The 22,366-nt window shown below is 38.9% G+C and overlaps 1 pseudogene; it reads right to left on the bottom strand.

Annotated features, from left to right (window-relative positions):
• Positions 1-493: 493 nt before the first annotated feature.
• The window catches only part of LOC136009061 (MKI67 FHA domain-interacting nucleolar phosphoprotein-like), a 51,162-nt pseudogene continuing 29,289 nt past the window's right edge, over positions 494-22,366 (bottom strand).

Genomic DNA, 22,366 nt, shown 5'->3' with positions numbered 1-22,366 from the left:
TCAGCGACAAAGATGTTGAACAAGACTGGTCCCAACACTGATCTGTGAGGGACATCACTTGTTACTGGTCTCCAGCTGAAAAAAAAAAAAGTAAAATAAATTTCTTTTTGGTTTTTATAACCCATAATTAATTATAAATGTAAGATAGAGCCTGCGTGAGCAAGCTCTGCCTGGACACCCTCAGATTGTTTCAATACAGTGAGTGCTACAGACAAGTTACAGAATTAGCTGAAGGTTCTCTCATGACTGTAGGCATGTCACAGCACGGGCACTTGTGAGCACAAATTCAAAAACATCTTCAAAGGCAGAGGAGACCATGGGTCTGATGATGGATAAACAGAAGGCACAGGACTTGTAAATAGATCCCTTGCCTAGGAAAGACAGAAATGGTCTAGTCAAGACAAACCAAACCACAGCAGCAGAACCTTTAGAAACACCAACTCAGCTACTTTGAGTTAAGAAAAAACATGACTACAGCCACTCAAATTTAAGTCTATTTCTGTTTATTCAGGTTTGGTCTTTTTCTTGGCTGCTTCTTTGTTCTTGGCACACTATTCTTAGTACTGGCAGGAGGCAGTTTGAGTTATTTCATTGTCCTCTGCATTACCGTCCACCTGAGCAGCTCTCTGTCGCTCGAGCACTGTCAACGTACAGACTGGAGTAGGATCCTGGCTGCTCAAAGAAATGTCCACTTCTGACTTCTTGGATATTTAGCTTTCTTTCTCTTTAAGGAATACTCCTGTGCAGAAAATCCTGGGAAATCCTAATTGAGCCCCTTTTCAGCCAGCCTCTTCCATGAGAGTTTCTCCTTCCGCAGCACCCGCTTTGTCACCTTTGCCTTCTGAACGAGTGAACATATCCTACTGTGCCGCCTGACCACGGGCTGGGATGGCTTCCAGAATATCTTGTTGCTGTTTTTGAAGAGGTTTTCATGGACCCTTTTAGGAGCTATGAATGGACACTTTGGCAGTCTTTCAGAAAACAGGTAATTGTTCATTGTGTCTGCAACAATCTCTCGGCCACGTCGTCAGACCCAAACTCTATAAATCCATAGCTGTGAAGAGAACTGTGAAGAGGTTTGATGTGGGGAACCCAGCAGGGAGAAACTGAATGAGAGTAGAGCTAGATAGCTTTTGCTGGCTTTTGTTGGCTTTTGAAAGCCTGTTTCTTCATGCTGTAACAACACTACTGGGGTAAAATTCCTAATTCCTTACCACAAAACCATAGTTACCAAACTTTTCAGGAGTTACAGAACTTGCCGTTTGTCTTCAGGAAGATGTTATCTTTGGTGCACTTTGTCCAGGTCAGAAAAGACCGAAGACCAAGGCCAAACTCATTTCTGGGGGAAAGTGTGCTTGTGGAGAGAGGATGTGTTCAAGATGAGGAGTGAGATCATGACCAGGAAATGGGCCAGAGCATGCCACAATCCTCTGTACTCATGCAAACTTTGACCTATGTCTGCTTCAGAGTTAAGTCCTAGACTGTGTGCCCTGGACTGTATAACATGGAACATTGCACTGAACAAGCCTTTCATGTCCTAGATCCTGAATTCAGAAGATGGCACATTATGCATCTACCCACTGTTCTAGATATATGTGCAGACATTATAAAACTGAAAGAATTCATGCCAAGGCACAAAAAGAAAATAATTTTTAGTGTACAACATTCAGAATCAACAATGACTTCTGCAAATCTGAACAGACTTCCAGAATGAGCAATGCTTGCATTGACATTACTTAAGTTGGGAAAGAAAATATTTGTTTTGAACATAATATGTATAAAACCATGAGTCTCCCTCTATTGCTTTTGCAGAGTAATGCCTGAGAACAGTGCCTGTCACTCACCTCAGGCTATGGTATTGTAGGTACACTACGCAGTTTGAGAAGCAGCATTTTTTTTCAACTCTGACCTCTCTAGCTTCCAATTTAATGGAAAAGATATTGAGATATGCTCATCTACTTCTCTTGTTATATCAGGTACTGACATAGTATAAGTTTTGTAGACTTGTTTAGTTGTCTTAATACATTTTAGGAATGCCACTAGCAGTACTTGACATTTTATACAAAGATTTAATGTTTAATGCTTTAGTAGTATTAGGCTGAGTTGAAGGGGAAGGTGTAGGTGAAAATCAGTTTAACTGATTTGATATATACTGATATGTTTCTCTGGATTTTTCACCTGAGTAGATCCCAGCAGGGACTGACAAAGTTCAGACTCTTTCTATATTAAATAAAATGCTGATGCTACCTCTGAGTGTAAACAATTCCTGTATCTACCACAGGGACATTGTCACCAAAGAGGACTGGAGATAAATCTATTATACGTACTCACAGCTGTTGTACTCACAGCAACAGAGAATGATCTCCTTAGACTTAACCTGAGCTTTGTTTTCTGTTTTCAGAGAATGTGAACTTAAGCACTAAAATCAACTAGTTCATCCATTCCTACATCATCAGTATAATGCAGAGACAAGTTTGAAGGTCTTAAAATTGTATTTATGTAGTATCTGAAGTATTCCAAAATTTCACCCTGTAATTTTAGAATTATATCCTGGGGTTCTAAGCTTTTCAAGCATTTTTCTGATTTTATAAAAATAATTTTACGTGATGCCTAGTGGGATTACAGTGTGTACTGCAGGACCATAACTAGGCTTTCAATTAATGGCCTCATGCTGCTGCTTACTATTGCCAAGAAGTTGTTTAGTTTTTCCAGGACCACAGCATATTTGTGGTTTAAATAGCAGGGTCAGGTCACTGATATTACTGTACCTGTTAGGTTACATTGCTTAATAGGGATAATTTATTTCAGGTTATTTCCCTTTGTTTGATGAGTCAATCTGTGTTTATAAAAGTTTGTGATTCTGGAAGCATTGGCAATAAAAGTCTTCCATGTATCTAAGTCACTAATACTGTGACATATTGTGAATCTCTTAGATATCATGCTTGCCATAGAATCCCTGCCTCCTAAAATTAGTTTAGCATATGAGATAATTGCAGTTCATCCTCTCACCCAACCAATTAAATGACTGCTGGTGTCACCATATTTCCTCTTGCAGCACAGCACATCTTTAAGATACAGGTCAAGCACTGCAGTAGCAGGGGAAGGAGGAGAGAGGCGGAGGATGTATTGTGTGAGCTAAGTGAATGGCAATGCCTGCAGCTGAAGGTGGCTCATGGAAAAGGTCTTTTCAGCACTGAGCTTTTAGGGAGAAGAAGGGAGGGGGATGGGAAAACCTCAGGTAAGGGAAAACATTGCAGCAAGAGAGAAGGTGGACAGACAAGCACAAGACTGAAATCAGGCAGAAAAGCCTGCAAAGCCTGCAGCACGCTCAGTGCTTGAACACCTGGGAGGGTGAAATCCCATGAAGCAGGTTGGGTGAGCTCAACGGACACTGGGGGACAGTCGGCAGAGGGAGGGAGGTGACACAGAGGCCCAGCTGGAGAGAAAATACATGGAGGTGAAGAGAGGAAAACAGACCTGTGACGGGAGTGGTGGCATGATTGTAGAGCACTGGCAGAAAGTGAGAGACAGGGAAGAAAGGGAGAAAAGTATACAACTGATTCAGTGGCTGAGAAAGAGGCAGTAAAATAGATCTATATTCGTGGGCTGGGACAAATAATCCTTGCTGCACAGCAAAGACAGTGATAGTTTTGTGCCACCTTAAAATTCTTTAATCCTGGACTAGCTAGCGTGTTATTTTGAACTTCCAAAGATGTCAGCAGATGTTTGTCTGAGGCCGTATCGACCTTCTGCGCACATCAATCTTGCCACAGATACACAGGAGGTACCTGCCTACTGTAAATGATTGCCAAGGCAGTAAAATAGCTGTGACTTTTTGTGACCCCTTTTCTAGACCTGCAGTGGGTGCTGCCACCAGCAGGTCAGGATGTCTAGGGCTGTGGTGACTACTGGAGGGGCTAAAGGTGGGTGGATCCTCCTGCTAGTACCAGTCTCTACCTCTACTTTTCCTTTGTTCATAGTAATGATAAAAATGGCACATTTTCCTCCATGTTGGACCTACACTGCTGCTTTCAGTCCCTGGAAGCAAAATCCAACTTTTCCTAAACTCTGAGAAGATATAATCGAGTTTCTGAGCTTCTCACTTTGTGAGAAGACGCTCCTCAGACTTGGAAGGAACCTTCCCTGAGCACTGAAGATGCCTTTGCAGTTACTTCAGGTTGCTGATGTGGCACAAACAGAAGGAGCTGAGCTAGTTCAAAGGGGCCATCACCAACAGGGTCCACAGTTCTTTAGTTGCCAGCAATTTCCTTTCTGCTGTCTGGAATTCAAAACGAGATAATTTTGGATGTGAGAGAAGATGATGCTGCCACTATCACATATATATTTACACTTTTAATGTATATATTGAATTTGACAAAGAGGAGTCCAAACTGGAGATTCCAGTTCCATCTTTGGCTTGTGTTGTGAGTTTGCATTAATCTCCGAAGTCTGGCCTTTTAGAATGGAGTGTGTGGAAATTGCAGATGCCCTCGTGGCCATACAAATGGGGTAACAGCTGACCAGAGATATGTTGGAGCTGATTGGTTTCATGTAAAAGTAGCAAACTTGTATTTTCAGTTCCAGCAACTGCACACTTACAGGTCTAAGGCTTAATTTTTCCTAAGTGAGAGGCATGACTTTCAAAACTGGATGCTTAATACCATGGATTAAAAGAACTGAGAAATTAAGGTAGCAACTAATTTGCTGCAGTGGTGGGCTTTGAGGTTGAAACAATTCGTATTCATAAGATATTTTAGACTTTGCATAGAAGTGTAAATTTTACAGAGGAAAGATATATATATATAATTGGTGAAGTGCAGTATTTTTGTGCACAGAATATTTTATTGAGCTCTCTAATGGACTAGGTAAATGGATCGCCCCATAAAAAGTTTACCAAGGCAATAAAAAGATCAAAGACATTTTTCACATTGCATCTCAAAACATCCAAACCACTGAAGTTTAAGAGTTGTAATGTGACCTTCCAGCCTTGGAAAACTTGTTACAATGACTAATTGTCCTGCTTTGCACTTTCAAAAGGTGGTGACTGTATAGAAGTTGAGATCTAAAGAAGGAGTCATGTGTGTGTATGACAGAGAGGCAGAAAACTAGTTCTATAAACAGCCAAAGGCAGAAAGCTATAGACACAGGCTATAATTAAGGCCTAATGAAAAAAGAATGGGCATGACATAAACAAAGGGCAGAAGAGTTGATAATAACAGGAGGGTGGAGAATGTGACAATGAAAGGCAATGTCCTAACACAAATAGAATAAAGAGTGCATATAGAACAGTGGACGAAGTGGAATATCGGGAAGAAAGCAAAATGTGTGAAGCTCATTTACATTGCAGGAAATATAATCAGTACTTGCTTGAGATCATATAGGTCTTTTACTCGTGGCTTCATCATCTTCGAGATAGACATGCCGGTCAGTAGCAAATAAAGTTTTTATCATGTACAATGGAGCATTACTTTGTCTTTCTCCCCAGTACTGTTACATGCCCATACAAAGTGGGTATACAGGCTGGCACTACATGCAGTGAAGGGTAGGACTGTGCAGATGTATAGATGATCAGAGCTTTGGGCTGAGGTTGCTCGGAGATTGGTGCCTTTCCTCTGCCATGTCTTAGGAGGGAAGCCATCAGTCCTCATTCCTGGTATGCAGCAGGCATGTTCGTACCCTGACACAGGCTGTGGGACTCCTCAGATGCAGCTTATGACAGACAAGCTGATGGGCTGGTAGTCACTGGCAGAAGGGAGCAGATCACTGCACAACACTGACCTGATGACACTGCAGCGGGAGCTCTGAGCGCAGAGGCTCTTCTTGTCAGGCTGTTTTTCCTCCACAGCAAACAGCCAAGCAGAGGGTGTTAAAGCTGCTCCTGGACAGCACAGGAAAAATGAAACCATTTTTTCTTAAGGTTCCCAGGAAGAGATTGGTATCACCCAAATTTTGATCCACAGTTCCCAGAGCTGTTAAGTGCTGACCATCTTCAATGCTCTGCACATCTTCTGCAAGTTCTGAGCTTCCACAGCTCCCTAGGGTTTCAGTAAGAGCCAAGAGTTACTTCTTAACATTACTTCTTAACACAAAGCACCCTGAAAAGTCAGGCTCTTGGATGTAGCAAGTGCTTCTCAGGCAGTTGTAGGTGTTCCTTCTGTCTACTTAAACATGCTTGTGTGTCCAACAAATCATACATAGTCATGTCAAATTATTAATATCTTGTGAAATTTCTGTAGTGCTGTGGGAATATTTTCCTAATGTTTTATGCAAACTAGTTTGCTTGTTTTTTTGAGATCCTTTATTTGCTTATTGAATCACTGATCATATTCAGGACAAAATTAAGTATTTAGTGTACAAAATCTGTTAGTCCATGCAGTAGGACTTGTAATATTTAATTTTTTTCCCCAAAAATACAGCATAATTTTTTGTCTTGGAGGAAAGACCACACAGGCTTTAACCAAGTGGAAACAGCTGTGTACAGTCTCTGGTACTTGCTTTGCAAGATCGCATCTGTGTGGTCACCATGTGCTGCAATACTGTGAGTAGACTATTTATAGATCAGTTGTTTAGATGTGGTGATCTATCCGAAAATATCAGTAGCTGCTCTGTCTGTTAACTTGATCATGGCACTATATTTGGTCAAACTGCTAAAAAAACAGCTTGAAGTGCAGTTATGGTTTTTGTTTATTCTCTGTCTCTCAGTGTTCACTGACTGATGGTCAGACGGAATATTTACCAGCTTTCCAATCCTACTCTGGAAATGATGTGAAGCGTGTGCACTCTGCTTTGCTTGTGAAATTCAGTATACCAGAAGGTCTGCATAATGCCTGTTTCCTACTTAATTTCCATTTAGACTGTGTCAGGAGGTTTGTGTTGCACAGGCCCTGTGTTCCTGCAGAGGCTAATGCTTACCATGTGTGTCCAAGGTGCGTTTCCATTGTAGTCTAACAGATTGCATCAGATGTTCAAGCAAATTCAGTTCTGGGACAACTATTTCCAGAGCTTTGGCTGCTTCTTTGTATCTAATGAGAATAACTCATGTACTTTATTAGATAACTGCCTTGAGAAATATATAATTTTGCAGAATCCCATTTTTTAATAGGCATTATACTGCTGAGGTTGTACAATAAAAAGTTTTAAATGGATAATGGATAGCATGCATTTGTGAAATTGCCACTGAAAAAACATTATTTTTTCAGGTCCATTCAATAGAGCAAGATGGGATGTAAAGACATCTGTTTTTCTGTTCTCATTTTAACCAAGATGAGAAAATGCCAAGTGAAAGAGTTGCACCATTACTATAAGTTGCAAACTGATGTGCCCACTGTTTCCCACAACGTGACTCAAAGGTGACTGCACAGAGAGGTGTCACACAAGACAAGGGAAGTCACGCATGAAGAATGTGCGTAGATGCACTGAGAAGTACCTCAAGTGTTTCTTCATCAATTGATAGACCAGTATGACATGAGGATGAAATTATGAAGGTATCCTAGCAACTATATTTTCATAACAACCATGGCCTGTAATATTGTAATGAATGCCAGATGCATTGTATTAATTCAAGAGGGTGAGAGCAGATAATTTTAATTAATAAAACTTAATGACAAACCCCTAATGCAGAAATTTGATAAGCCCCCTATTGTGGACACCATCACTACAGTTTCATAGAGCTTTGAGAGTTTCTTAAATCTGAAATTATGAACTAGTCCAAGACATTTTAAGGCAATTCTTACGCTATTCTTATTTTGCCACAAAAGCATGTTTTTAGAGCAGGACCTCTTGTCCTTGTTATGAATAACAAACAACAGGGGGAAATGTTTTCTGTTCAGGGGAACTCTTCAGTGACAACAGCCCATTCCCTCCTGAGTGACCCATAGCCCTGTTCCCTGGGAGCGATGTGCCGGGGCAGGGCATGGGCTGATTGGGAGCGGGCAGGGCAGTGCTGAGCTGGGGATTCCTGCTGCTGTGCCAGCAGCACACATGTGTGTTGCACAGTGGCAGCCAAACTTGTTTCTGGGCCAAGCAGCTGTCATTTAAAGAGCAACAAATGGTTTGCTGTAGAGCAGATGGAATGGAGAATTGACCCTTTAATTTATTTGCATGTCTGTGTATATAAAGACAAAATGCATGCAAAAATAAAAAGTGAGGGGGAGAGGGCAGAAGAAGGGGGTAACAAACCCAGAAACAAAACCAAGAAAGGCTTAAGATACCCATGTTATTTCATGTAAACAATGGCGGAAAAAATAAACCGAGTCTTTCAGACGGTGCAATTCCGGTTAGCTTTACAAAACTTACATTGTTACTGTGGATTTCTGCCAACCTACACCAGCTGATGATCTGGCTGATTATGTCTGTTAATTTGTTTGTGACGTCCATAATGCCTTCTTAGACATTTTAACTCTGGAGATGATTTGTTGGATTCCACACGCTCTGTGATGATTATGAATTTTTATGTTCTGAGTAAGACAAGTCAAACCACTGCTGCAGGCTTTCCCTGTCAGTGTGTTCCATCAAGACATTTTCATTTGCAGTTCAGCCAGGGTGTACTGGCATGCAAGTGCCAGCCAGATTCTGAGGAAGAACATCCCTGAGGTCTCTGGAAAAAATCTTCCTGGATGAAACCCAGCATTGCTTTCTGCTGTAGGTCCCTTAGATCCATTGATCAGCACAGACAGGGGGATTGTTTTATGTGGAAGTACAGGGGTGGAGGAAATCCAGACCCATGTCAAAGCCACATCTTTTCCACAAACCACCATCTACCCTTACTGTCATCATCCCTTGTTTAAAACTGTGACAAAAGTGGCATCACTCTGTGGACCAGATCACTGGATGTGATGCTTGCAGTGAACTACAGTTTAGGAGCTGCTGTTGTGGACTTATTTAAGAACCAGGAGAAAGCTGGGGAACTGTCTGCAAAGCAAGATTTCTGTATTGAAGTCTCTCAGAAATTTGCAAGTTTTGCAAATACTTAACAAAGGTAATTTAATTTTGGGAGGTACAAATGGGCCGCTGTGTTTGAAACTGACTTGTGGATGAGACAGATATGTGGAGATACCCCATATCCATATGTGTGGGGTTCCACACATCATACACATGCCTGAGAGAGGCATGAGACTGTAGAAAGAGCCATGACACACACGAGGAATCCTACCAGTGGTCAGAACCGCTTCTCATTTAGTCTGTGCACAGCTCCCGTGCTAGCTGGCATGCTATTGCCACTGTCACAGGCTATCTAATGTAAGAATTATGAAGAACAGAAAAGGAGATTTTTCTTTTTTTCCCACAAAGTACCCATGATAGTTTTTCGGTGTGCTGCATGAATGCTGGAGACTGTTTTCCCGCACTGCTGGGAGAACGCTGGTGCAAATGTTCTCACAAGTCTATATTTAAATGAGCATTCACATAACTTTCACTTCTTCAGCTTTCTGCAAGTATTTCCTCAACATAAAACATAGTTCACATAGAAATATATAGAAGGGAAGATTTGAACCCAGCCTAAAGATGAGGCTCTGACATATGCTATAGGTGTGACGGGATTTCATAAAGGCATGAAGCTCCTACAGTGTAAGTCTTAGATTTTGTGAGGGCAGAGCTGGCAGGCAGATCAGGCTATCCTGTGAAAATGGACATGCTAAACTGCTGCTAGGGATTTCTGGGTAATTCAGAGCCAAAGCAACACTTACTTAAGTTGAAATAAATATCTTCTGTGTGGAAATTGCTCATTCTCAGTGCAGAACAGCTAACTATAACAATTTTCACAGACAGGACTTCTTAAATTTGCTTCTGCTGTTTTCATGTCTTCCCACAAACACACAGAAATTTTAAAAGCTTGTAAGCTAAATCATGGAAAACCTACTACACGTAACAATTTGTCTTTTCAACATTGCAGATAGATTGATATAATTTACTTTCCTGATTTTATATTCTTTGCTATAATGAAAAATGTATTCACATGTGCATTTTAGGAGCTGAACCATGTATTTTGAGAACTCATTTATTTCTACACTTATCCACGTTTTGGGACACAGCTTTTGTTTTGGCCAAACCATGTTAAACATTGGAATATTTACCTCATAAACCATTTTGTCCAATTTTCTTTCTTTTTTTTTTTCTTTTTTTTTCTTTTTTTTTTTTTTTTTAGCTTCTATCAATCACTTCTGTAAAACTGCAGGGTGCAGCAGTGCAGTTGTGTTCTTCACACTGTTCTGAGCTTCATGGAATCCAGTCTGCAGTGCTTAGACCATTGCCTGAAGTTATAGATGAGCCGTTAGAGATGATAGTGGAGGACCTATGGAGGATGAGTGACTTCCAGGGGATAGAATAGGGCCAGGGTTGACCTTGGGAAATTAGAGCCATCAGCATAACTTCGTGGCTTAGAAAAAGTGATCAAGACTACACAAAAGAAAATACAATGACTGATCTGCTTCATTATTGGTTTTTAGAGGTGGTGGTCATTTTATTTGAATCAGTTCCCTTGAAGTATAGTGGATCTTAATTTTTATGTTATTTTTAGGGGGTTTTAGCTATGTTTTCATTCCAGCTTTTCTCAGGGGGAAGGAAGGAACACTGGGGAAAATAACTGATTTGTCATTCTCTTCCTAGCATAGACTTTTGGAGCCCTTGACCCTAACTCAAGTGTAATTGTTTAAAATTTGCTGTTCTTTGGTAATTAAAACATGTATTTTATAATACAAAAATTAGCAATGCAGGAGATGCCTTCTCAAGTTGCTCTTCCAATTAAGTAGCTCTGCAGTTAGTTTTAATGTCAGAAAGCTTCCAGTCTTAATAACGGGCATAAAAAATTATCTCCCCTTCACCTCCTTGCATTTGTGATACCATAGTTTGATAAAGACTAGAAGAATAGAATTTATAATTTTTATTATGTACAAGTAAAGAAACATTTCATTTGGAAATTAATTATAGTAAAAATATGTAACACTTATGCTTAATGCTTACAAGGTTGTGTTTTGTGGCTGCTAAATTGCTTCCTAAACAGAATTTTTAATGCTAGATCAACCAACCAAATGTTTTTGTGAGGCTGAGCATCCTTGTCCCTTAATCTGAAAGATTTCCTAAGCCATTTTTATTTTGTTGATTTTCAAAATGGAAAAAGGTTACCATCACTAAAAAATTGTGAATGGAATAATAATGTTTATCTGTTTACTATGCATTTCATCACCAAGCTCTCAACAGCAAGAAAAAAAAAGATGCTAGAGAAAAATATTGTGCAAATTCTAACAAGTATGGATTATTCCTTCTTATTTTATTAATTCTATTTTTAAAGTTTCACATATTTTGGTATTTGTTAGCATAATTTAAATGTTTAACAAACAAACAGGTCCATTCCCAAAGTACTGCATAGATTTTGAGGTGAAATTCAAGCCAATGTCAATTTTTGCTTAAGCTAATCAATGCACTTCCAGAGAGACATTCTTTCTCTGAAAACCAGTCTTATTAGAAAAAGAAAATTGCTAGAAATACAACCAAAAGCACAGAGATGAAATGATTTTCTCACAGCTATGAAAGCATCAGCGGAGTCAAAAAGCAAAAGCTGCTCTGCCCCTCTATGCAATTTTGCTCTTTACAGCTCCTTTAGAGGGACCCTTGGCACCCAATTAGAGATGATTGAGGAACTGACAGGTTAATTCCTGCAACAAAGCTGTGAATGAAGAAACACTGCTTCAGAGGTCTTCTACAGGTTGCTGAAGAACTGATTCATGCAGGCCCTTTTGAGCAAAGGCATACATGAATATGAACTTTTTACTTTATTGATTTGTGGCTAGACTGGGAAAATACTTCTGTAGGTGGCAGTGGTTTCTCACCACAATATGTCCCCACTTTGAAGACAGTTTCAAACACCTGTGTGGACAGAGAAAGACAGGGACCCTGTGAGATGGCTGCACTCAGAAACATCCACTTGCTATAGCAATTATATTTCCAAGTGAAATGGGAAATAATATAACATGAAATTAAATTGTGCTAATAGCAAGGAGTGAAGTATTTTGCCATTGGATGACTGCAATATAAGGAGAGGGTGTTCTCCTGGAAGGGACAGTGAGTGCTGGGACCAGCCCCAGGAAGGGCAGGTAAAGAAACCCAAGAACCCCATGTCTCTTTGAGCCATCAGACTCATGAACAACTGCCCAGAGAGGCTGTATCTGAGCTGTTACCGACATTTATAATATTGATGAGGTCCCTGCTAAGCAAACATTACTGGTGATAAAGTCATCAGGAAATGAGACAAAATGCTGGTATGTTTTATCTGCTCCCCAAATTTCCCGTGTCTGTCTGGTGTAAGTTGTACACTTGTTATTCCTTCTAAAGAGTCACCTGGCTTGTTTGGACGCTTTAAGTGTAATAAGTATGACATAAAGTCTTGACATCTGAGTATAGCTCCGCTGCTGGTGGATATCCTTGTGTAAATTGCTCAAAACATGAGGCCTTGAAATGAATTCATATTTTGAGCTGTAACTGCTGTGCAGCATGATATACTTCAGCTGGCAGATGCAGAAGATGCTGGTGTGCCTCTAAGTAGCATCTGAATTTGCAGAGAAAGCCCAAGTTGTGTTGTCATCATTTCAGTGTTCATGAGTTTTTAAAAGAGCCTCTGCTCTTTAGTGTTTCTTTTAAAGACACAAGCTATATGTCTTCCTCCCTTCTTCCATTGTCTTCCTGTGTGAGCTAGGGCATGCTTCTGGGTGGCTAAGATTATGTTTCCTGCACTTTGTTGTTTGCAATTACTATGTTTTGTAATGTTTTATGCTGAAAGAAAAGGGGAAAATCAAGGCAGCAATCTTTGACTAAGATTTCCAAACAGTTTAGGTAACCAAATCCCATTCAAAGTAACTCACCTCAAAAAACTTCTGTTATTCCTTCCCAGCTTGTGGCTTGTGGCTTGTGGCAGAAGTGTGACAGACTGAATTGAAAAACTGCGGATTTCTGAAACAATCTTGGAAGAATTCTGAGAATTTTGGATGCTGGAAATGCAAGCATATTTAATACACATAATCAGTGTTTAATACTCCTATATATGATGCCATATACATCAGCACAGCAGCTTGCTTTAGCCAAGAATCCCACCAGTGTACTTCTGCTGTCTTTGGGCTTTGATGTAAATTTCATCTTAAACTTCAGTTTTTGAGTGAAAATCAAAAATAGATAATCAAATCTAATCAAATCATAGATAACCTAATAGATAATCAAATAGATATCTAATAGATAATCTATTCAAAAATAGATACAGTAGTGTAGCATAATTAGTGTTCTACTGCTGTTCACTGCATTTGGTTTGTTTTGTAGAAAACGTGATTGGTACAATTTTTAAGGAGCACCTAATCAAGATCATAATCACAAGTTCTTGCTTTACACAAAATATAAACACTGCTAAAGGAAGTATGTTAGAAGTCACAATTAGAAGTCTGGAATAATTGGTTTTGGCTTGATGGAAATGAATGTTGGAAATTGTGTCATCCTGTTAATTAAATTAATTTTTGTATTTTTTTTTACAAGAGACTCCCATAGTCAAAATTATCAGAAAACCTATCAAGTCCTAGCTATTCCTAGTGTGTTGTTCCAGAGTATGGGAACTTTCTCTTGAAGACAACTTCTCTCTCAGAGAGAACTCAGACAACTGCTTTTCTCTTTAAGACAACTATAACTCTCTGCTAAACAAATAGGTTCAGTAACTTCTCAGAAAAAAACCCTAAACTAATTAACACTTGGAATATGAAAAATGCTGTAGAAATGCCAAGTATTATTAACAAAATGCCAAGTAGGATCAAAAAAACCAAGCAGATATGTAACGAAAATGTATAGAGACATTATAAAAATTAGCAGCAGCTTAACCCAGGTGATTGTTTCAATGGTACTTTATTCTTATATGTTAAAATATTACTTATATAAAAACTCATTTTCATCCCTTGCTCAAAGTGCCTGCAGCGGGACTCCATGTAGCTTTGCCATTAAGTTCAGCATTTTGCCTGTGCTCAGAGAAGTACAAATGCAAACTATGTGAAACTGCCATCACAGGATAGAAAAACAATTAAGTGGTTCATATTCAGTTTTCTGGGCTAGGCAAAAAGTGGCAGTGCACCTACCTGGCTAAACAATAGCTTGCAATTCTCTACATCAGGCTGCAGCCGCTGCTAAAAAGAAGTCTGTGCACAAACTTAGTTGTGTTTGTGTGCTCAAACCAAATCCTAGGTAGGAATGCCTCCCACCTTGCACCAAGGAGGACTCCCTTAGATGCTGCATCAAAGTCAGATGTATGGCTTGTAGCTTCAGTGAGAACACTTGTACCTGTCCTTTGGCTAAATCTATGGAGAACTGACATATCAGCAAAAAGACGTCATCTAAATATAAAGGCCAGACAAGTAAATTTGCTTCTGGAGTATGCTGAAGGTAATGGAAAAGGCTCCCATTTGCTCTAATCTGTTATTTTTCCAAGGTTTTTATCTTTTTTTCTTGATTGTATTTTAAACCAGTAAGAAAACTCAGTGACTAGCTCAAAGAGGTGATAATAGATTTTCTCACGTTGTAACAGTGTGTAACATAATACCAATACTGACAACCAACTTTATAGTTGTACAAGCTTTAGTTTTACAGTTTCTTGCAAGGAAATGAATAAATGACAATTTCCATTTTACAAGTATTTAAAAGTATTATTTAAAACTGTTTCTTTCTTTTTTTTCTTCAATTTGCAGTAGTAGTGTTTAAAACTCATCCTGTTCATCTGTTCTGTTCACTGGGTATAAACTGTAATTTATAATAATTCCATGACAGGATATATTTACTGTTATTCAATCAGCTGGATGCTCATAACAGTGCTGGTATAAATCATTCTGTACTTATGACTGTTTCTTATGAAATAATCAAAACCTTACAGTTCAGAGTTATGACACTCGAGGGATTTACGACCATCACAAGATTGCAGAGAACCAAAAGGAGTCAAGAATGACAGTCCTGTTTAGGCGATGAAGCTTAAACAAATTTCTTGATGCTATAGACCTATTAATGACAAACAACACTTCCTAAATCAGATTGTTTTAAAGATCAGAAAAAAAGTGCTCCAAACAGTTTCCTTCTTCTCACATGGTGCCCAGCACAGCAAATAGTAGTATTTAATAAGAATAAAAACACTTTTAATGCTGTTTTATGTACTGTAGTTGAATTCTATGCTCTGTCCAAAGTAATATGAACAAACCATGTGTAAAGATTGTCATCTGGCAAATACTGTCAGTCTCTGTCTTCTGATAGAATAAATATATTTAAAGAACATGGATGTTAAATGTACGCTATGTTCTAAGTCTACCTAAATTATATATGTGGTCTACTTTACTTAAATAATACATGTACACACATATTAAATTCTTCCCAGCAGCAGAAAAAAAAATAAAGAAAATATAAACCTTATTTTTGCTTCTACATAAAATGCTGTAGTACTAAAGTAGTATAATAAGGTCAATACCAGCTAATGAAACTGAACTTCGTATTATAGCAATCATTTTAAAAATCTCCTCTACGTAAATAATTCATCTTATCCTAGTATCTTTCCTTGCCTGGTGCATTTAGTTTCTATTATTTGCTTTTTCGTTACTGTCAAAAAGGTAAATAGCATGACCTGGAAAATTTTGATCTGGACAATCCAGCTTCAAACAAAAAGGAAAGAAATCATCATGGAATGATTAATGTAATTCATCAAGGTTTCAGTGCAAATAAATCCGTCAAAAAATAGATTGATAAATCCACAAACTGGATTGATAAGGAAAGTGTGTTGAAATAACAAATACCTGTAAAAATTCTGGCTTGGTTTCCCATAATATTTTGGTATAATAGAGTATATGCAATACATACAGCAAGTAGTATACAGATTGAGCCTAGCTACCAGCAGAATGTGAAATGCAACTGTAAATTGAAATCATGGTCCAACAGGAGGTTTCTAGTGTGTCCCTCTGGGATCTGTTCTCTGTCTACATACACTATCCTTGATGGTGGTAGGAAAAACAATATAAAATCATTGCTGGTAACATCAGCAAATGATTTAAAAGTAAAAGGTAAATAGAAAATAATGATAGGGGATGATAAGATATGCCAGACTGACTTGTTGGAAAACTTGAGTTCATTGTAACACAGCTGAATTTCAGGTCATGCTTCTAGAAACAAAGAATACAAACTTAAAATAGGATTTCCTCCTGGAAACCTGTGACTCTTTTTGGGTTAGGAAAGACAGAGAGGATACTACATGAACTACCGGCATGATGTAAAGCTGCTTCGGGGTATATGAATTGCAGGAAAGATGCTGCCATACTGTGATTAATGCTGGATGTTATTCCAGTATTGTTGACTGTACTTCAAAAAGCAAACTGGCAAATTTGAAAAGATGCAGAGAATCAGCACAAAATAATCCTGATACCTGGAATATAGAATTGCAGTGATTCTTAAGAATCCAGCACTGCTTAGCATAGCCAGCGCAACTTTAAGGAATGACTTGATATGGTGCAATTATTGAAATTCACTGGACACTGACTAAGTCAGAAGCTTTTAGGTAAGAACACACCTTATAGAATTCAGGGTAGTTTTTGTCATTGCATTTTCCTTTACATGCATGTTTTTAAAAGAGCTTTAAAAAGTGTGTTAAGCAATGTACCTGAAGAAAGGGGAGGGATGACACAAGACTTCACCAATAAGAGTGCTTACCTTGGGCCAGCCTACCTCTGACTGCAGAAGCAATAGCGGTTTGCTCACACAAAGAGCTCAGGAGTCTTGTTGAATTAAGACTTGACTGCCTGGTTTTGCTCTCTTAGATCCTTGGAAACTACCCTGGGTTGCTGGGCTCAGTGTCTATCTTCAGAGGGACAGAAATGCAAAAGCAACCCTGTCTTAACACCCCAGATATTAATTATAAAGTTAATTCATTTTGAATATGATAATAATACCAAAACAAAATCTATATTGAAGTGTTTGTCCTTTGGTCTGGCTTTGCTGTTTGTTTTTTTTAATATTCAGTGAGACTGATAAAAACCTAATTCATTATCACACTGTATGGAACATATACTTTGAAGACCCAGTTATAGTAAAGGCTTAGGACAGGAGTGACAGGAAAGAAAACCTTTTTGACTGTACATGAAGTCATGGAAGTAAAAACAAGAAACATATGTATGCATGTGCTTAAGTCCCTAAGGTGTTTTCTCAACAGGGCCATTCCATAAAAGCCTTTTCAAAATGTTTCTTCATGATTCTGTCTTCAAATGCCATCTGACCTTAATAAAACTACCCTGGCTCCTTTACAGGGCGTAACATACTGTTCCTAGTGGTCTTTTGCAAACAGCAGTATTTTTATAGTTTTTTCTGATAATTTTTCAGAGCTGAGCCCAGTTCCTGATAAATTGCTGTTATTCTCCCAGGCTGATTGTATTTATTAAATATGTAACATAGTATAAAACATAACCAGGAGCTTATGTGTGGAAAAATTTAGACAAAGTGTGAAAGTTTATCTTTGCATAGGAAAAAAAAAAAGAAGATTCTTATTTCGTGATTTTTTTCTTTTTTTTTTTTTTTTTTAATCGGAGCCAATAATCCTGAGGGGGAGAAAATAGGTTTATTCTAAATATTTTGCTTTTAAATGCACTGATTTTATGCAAATATTTTCAATATTCATAATTATAGGTTTAGTGTCACAAATTACAAGATGGTTTTGCACCATTTTTCTCCATTTCACAGGATTTTTTGTTTACTTTCCTCTGTTGTGTGATTTTCTTTCAGGTGTTATGATGTGCATAATAAGATGCTGTATAAAATTAAAAGGTGTTGTATTATTTTATACTTTCCCAAGAAGTTGCATAATATTCAAATTCCACTTCCAAATACTGTGTTTTGATAGTGTTCACCTCTAAGGATATCATTTTAGCCCAATATAGATACTCAAAATTAGTAGCGTAGCAACCCATGCAGGGCTTACATTCATAGAACAAAAAGACTGTATTTGTGACCTCATTATTTGTATGCTATTCAGTACTTGTCCCTCCTATGCTTACTGAGAGTTAAACTCTGCAGTGAAGTAGAGAGGGCATCATGCAAAAATTTAATCCCAGATTCTCAATTGCTTCTACATAGCCTCTGCGTTTCTGCTTGCAGAGGGATCTGAGGCAAGGCTTGCATAGGTAGCTAGAAATATTTCTGCCTCTGACTTGGTTATCGTTATGCAAAACTCTGCTCACACACTTCACACATCATCTCCTTCTTCTAAATACCAATTCATATGGAAAAGGTTTACTAATCCCACAGTTGTGAGCTAAGACCTATGAATTCACACCAACTCATTTTGCTTTTGTTGTGTTGTCTTTTCTTGTTGTAAGTAAGTGTATATTTAATATTCTGCTCAACCTCAGCCCTCCTGCATTATTGCTTTTTTCCTCCTACTACATATCTCATTGGAGGGTTTTCTCACAGGGGTAATATCCTGCATTTTTCCAGCTTTAATCTTATTTTCTTGCTCATCTTCCTAACCACTTGATGCCATTTTAAATATGTTTTCCCTCACTAGCATTAGCAGTTCCTCCCATCTCAGTGTAATCTTTGATTTTCATTCATATGCTACATCATGAATGATAACATCAAATATGCCTAGACTGAGTACTTACCCCTGCAGTACCCCAGATGAAATCTCTCCCTCCCCTGAACTGATACATGGCCATTTATCATTCCCCTTTGCAATTCTCCTGGAAAGGTTAGATCTAATGGGTTTCTAAGCAAACACATAAAATCTTAACTTCCCTATCAGAAGTGAAGTGGTGGAAGACAGAGTTAGGACTGTCTTTCATCAACATAATATTTATAGCCAACCAAATGAACACTTCAGCTCTGCAAATCCTAAATTTGTTGCCAGACAGTATCTGGAGATTGTTTTGCATGTTTTGATTAAATGCAGATTCCTTAAACTTCTTTTTTTTTTTTTTTTTTTAACAAAGCCAGAGTCCTGTTTTAGTTCATGTTCTTTGTTTTCGCTGGTAAGGGTCTGTGATGAATGAGATGTCCAATTAATGACCCACGTCAGTGAGTGTAAAAAGTCTCTTTGTTCATGAATGTAGCAGTTCACTTAAATTAACTTTTTACAACAGTTCTGAGGCAAAATCTAAACCTCTGCTCAACCCAGGCCCCAGGGACACATGAAAAAATAGTAATTCTCAAGCTTTAAAACAATTTGGCTTTTTTATACATGTGAAATTTTTGAATGTTTCAGTTCTGACAGAAGTTGGACCTAAAGAAAAGGGCAATCTACTTGAATAAATAGGATCTATAATGTGTCCAGATTGATTTACTGCTGATGTCTGTTTCCGTGCTACTTGAAAAGAATATGTTTGATTCGCAATTGTGTGGAAAAGAAGGAGCTGGCCCTTTGCAATATTGGTGCAACTGTATTATCAAAATTTCAGTGAAAACCTCATTACCAGTCTGATTACTGGTTTTGAAAATGTTGCAGCCCTAACTCTACTGCTCTCAGAAATGTTTTTCTCATGGTCTGTGTGACAGACATATGGAAGAAAAGAAACCTTTATGAGGAAAAGGAATAGAACTGAAATAAGTACATTTTTCTTTCCAAGATGGAACATCTTTCAGGTGTGCATCTTTACGGTGCTTCTGGGAGGCCCTGAGACACATATGGCCCATGGGAAGGTGACGTGCCTTCTGTTCCCCTGAAGAGGCACTTGGCCTGTGCAATGAAACTTTGCATGAAGCCACAGGTTGTATCAGGTTTAACAAGCAGAAGTAATTACAGAATTCAACAGCACTCATCATTGTATCTTTTGAATTTCCAGTAACCTTATCATATGACTCTTGCAATCAAAAGCTGGGTATTGGTGAAGGTATTTGCGTCATGCTGGAGGTTTACAAGGTCCACTGATGTTTTGTAGTGTAGTGTTTAGTCAAAAGCAAATCACCAGCAACTTTTGATTATGACTTGCTATAAAAAAAGTCTTATGTTAAAGAAAAACAATATATATTTTAATTTTTTGTAGAGCATCCCACTGACCAGGTTAGTGCTGGAGAGTAAACTGGCTGTTGCCTCTAGGAGTAGTTTTGTCCCTTTTGGTACTGTTCAGCTCTGAAGGGCTTTGCTTTTTTGTGCATAAATTGGACCTCCTTGTGTCTAAACATCCCCGCATCCTGCAAGGTTTGTCCTGTGTTGCCTTCTATGCTCCAACCAAAAAAGGCACCCAGCTCCCATCCAGCTCTCCCCAGCTTCTTGGCAGGCAGCACACAGCAGGTGCCCTTGTTAGCCCCTGCATGAGGCCATGTTGAAAGGCTGATAATGCCCATGACAGTTTTCCTCTTGTATGGCAGCAGAATAGAGAACAAAATGCATAATGTACCCCTAAAGACTACGGTCAGGTGTGACACCTGAATTTGAAAGAGGTTAATGGTTAATTTGGATACTTAGAGGACAAAAACTGAATCTTATTCCTGATTGATGATTTTATCTTCCCAAATGCATCCACGTGCTTGATTCTTATTACAAATAATAGGTATTAATTATACTACCTTATGATAATTCCTTAATAATTACTTAAGTTCCATTACACTTTTAATACTAATTAGAGCAGGGACTGTATCACAGTTGTTCCTCTTGCAGCAAGTGCTGTAATCAGTGTGATGAAGACATTTTCATTCTCTCCTTCTTTTTCAGAAAAAGTGTTTTCTGAACTGGTTGCCTCTGAAAAGATCCTGTAGTAGCGCAGGCTTTCTTGGATAAGCACAGTTCTTTAAGGAGAGCATGGGCTGAACCTGGGTTTCTCACATTCTTTTCCATGTTTTATTCTTTCCAGACCAGACTGAATCCTTTCTGTTAGCTAACAAAACAACCAAACGGCATGTGCCACCATGCTGAGTGACTGTGCCTGAGTAATTTGGTCACTATTGCTTATTTCTTGTTATAAATCTTAAGAATATTTTGAAAATCTTTGAAAGTGTTTATAAACTTGCACTTCTCCTGTGTTGCATGCTTTTGTTTCCAGTTGCAATAGCAGATGAGCCACTGTGAAAGAATTGCTACACGTTACCTGTTAAGTCTAAACAAAAGCTGAGAGGCAATTTACAAAACAACAACAAAAAACACAGGAATATATCTATGGTTGCATTGTCTCAATGCAACAGGGAGTACAACAGGGAGTACATCTCAATGCAACAGCCATACAGGGAGAGGAAGATCAGATTTAGCAAATTGTTCAAGCTTAAGGTGGGAGATGGTTGGACTGAAGAATAAATATTTATATTCTGGATGTTGGCCTTGCCATCCAATCTGGTACTATTCCACAGAAAGCACTGAAAAACAGGGCATGAAGAAGCAGACGGAGAATAAGGATACTCCAGAGGTGACTGTTGCAAGTGCTTCTACACAGTGCTGTCACCAGAAGCAACAGTATGAACAGTCTTGTTACCTCACCCAAGCTGTACTCAGTGTCTGGATGGTTGGTTGGCTGTGTCTTCCTTTGTAAGACTTTATTTAATCCATTGTCCCAGGCTGTAACAGAACAGCATTTAAATATGAATCTTGCTAGCAAGCTGCTGACTGTGGTTTTCTAGTTCATGTAGGAAAGCATGGAGAGTGTTACAAAGCATTCTGGACAAATAATATAATACTTCACTAATAGGCTCTATATTAGCCAGAGGAAAGTTTTTAGTAACTTGAGAATCCTGTTAGCTAGTACTGCTTGAAATATGATGACGATTGCTCTAAAAGTTGCTTTATTCTGCTTCCCATAAGACATTTCCTGCCCATAGGAGTCACTGGTAGGGTGAAATATCAAAATATTGGTAAGAACTTTCATCAAATATCAAAAGCTCTATATTTCCCTCGAGAGGCTATTTCCCCTATCAAAGGATATGAGAAATTGTCCAGAATCAGTGTTGCCAGAATAGAGCCTCCTGCTTCCTCCTCTCTCCCTCCCCTCCTCCTCTCAGCTCCCTCTGAGGCTGCAGCTCTCAGCAGCTCTTTCTGCATCCAAGTGCAAGAGTAGAGGTGAATCACAACGCACCATCTTAACTCAGCCAGGTCTCTTCCCCTGTCAGGCTGTTCTCACCACCACCTTTAAAGCCTCACTGCTGGTCTGTTTCCTTTGCCCTTTTTAAAATTCCTTTCTCTGGGGTGAAGCAGGGGCAGTCTGACAGCTCACTGCTGCCAGGAGTGAGGTCCTTCTGTTTGTCTGCTCCTCTCTTGGCCCAGGCAGTCCCTCTTCTTTCTTCAGGTCAGCTTTGGTGCTCATGAGGCCTTTCACTGGCCTGGTTCAACTTGTGAAGCCAGAAGGAAGACTGACACTTTTTTTGGCTACTTTAGCTGTCAGGGAACAGAACTGGCCCAGCACAGGGCTGG

This window comes from Lathamus discolor, chromosome 2, assembly GCF_037157495.1.
Source record: "Lathamus discolor isolate bLatDis1 chromosome 2, bLatDis1.hap1, whole genome shotgun sequence".
Classification (NCBI taxonomy): domain Eukaryota; kingdom Metazoa; phylum Chordata; class Aves; order Psittaciformes; family Psittacidae; genus Lathamus; species Lathamus discolor.
This window is presented reverse-complemented; position numbering and strand designations above follow the sequence as displayed.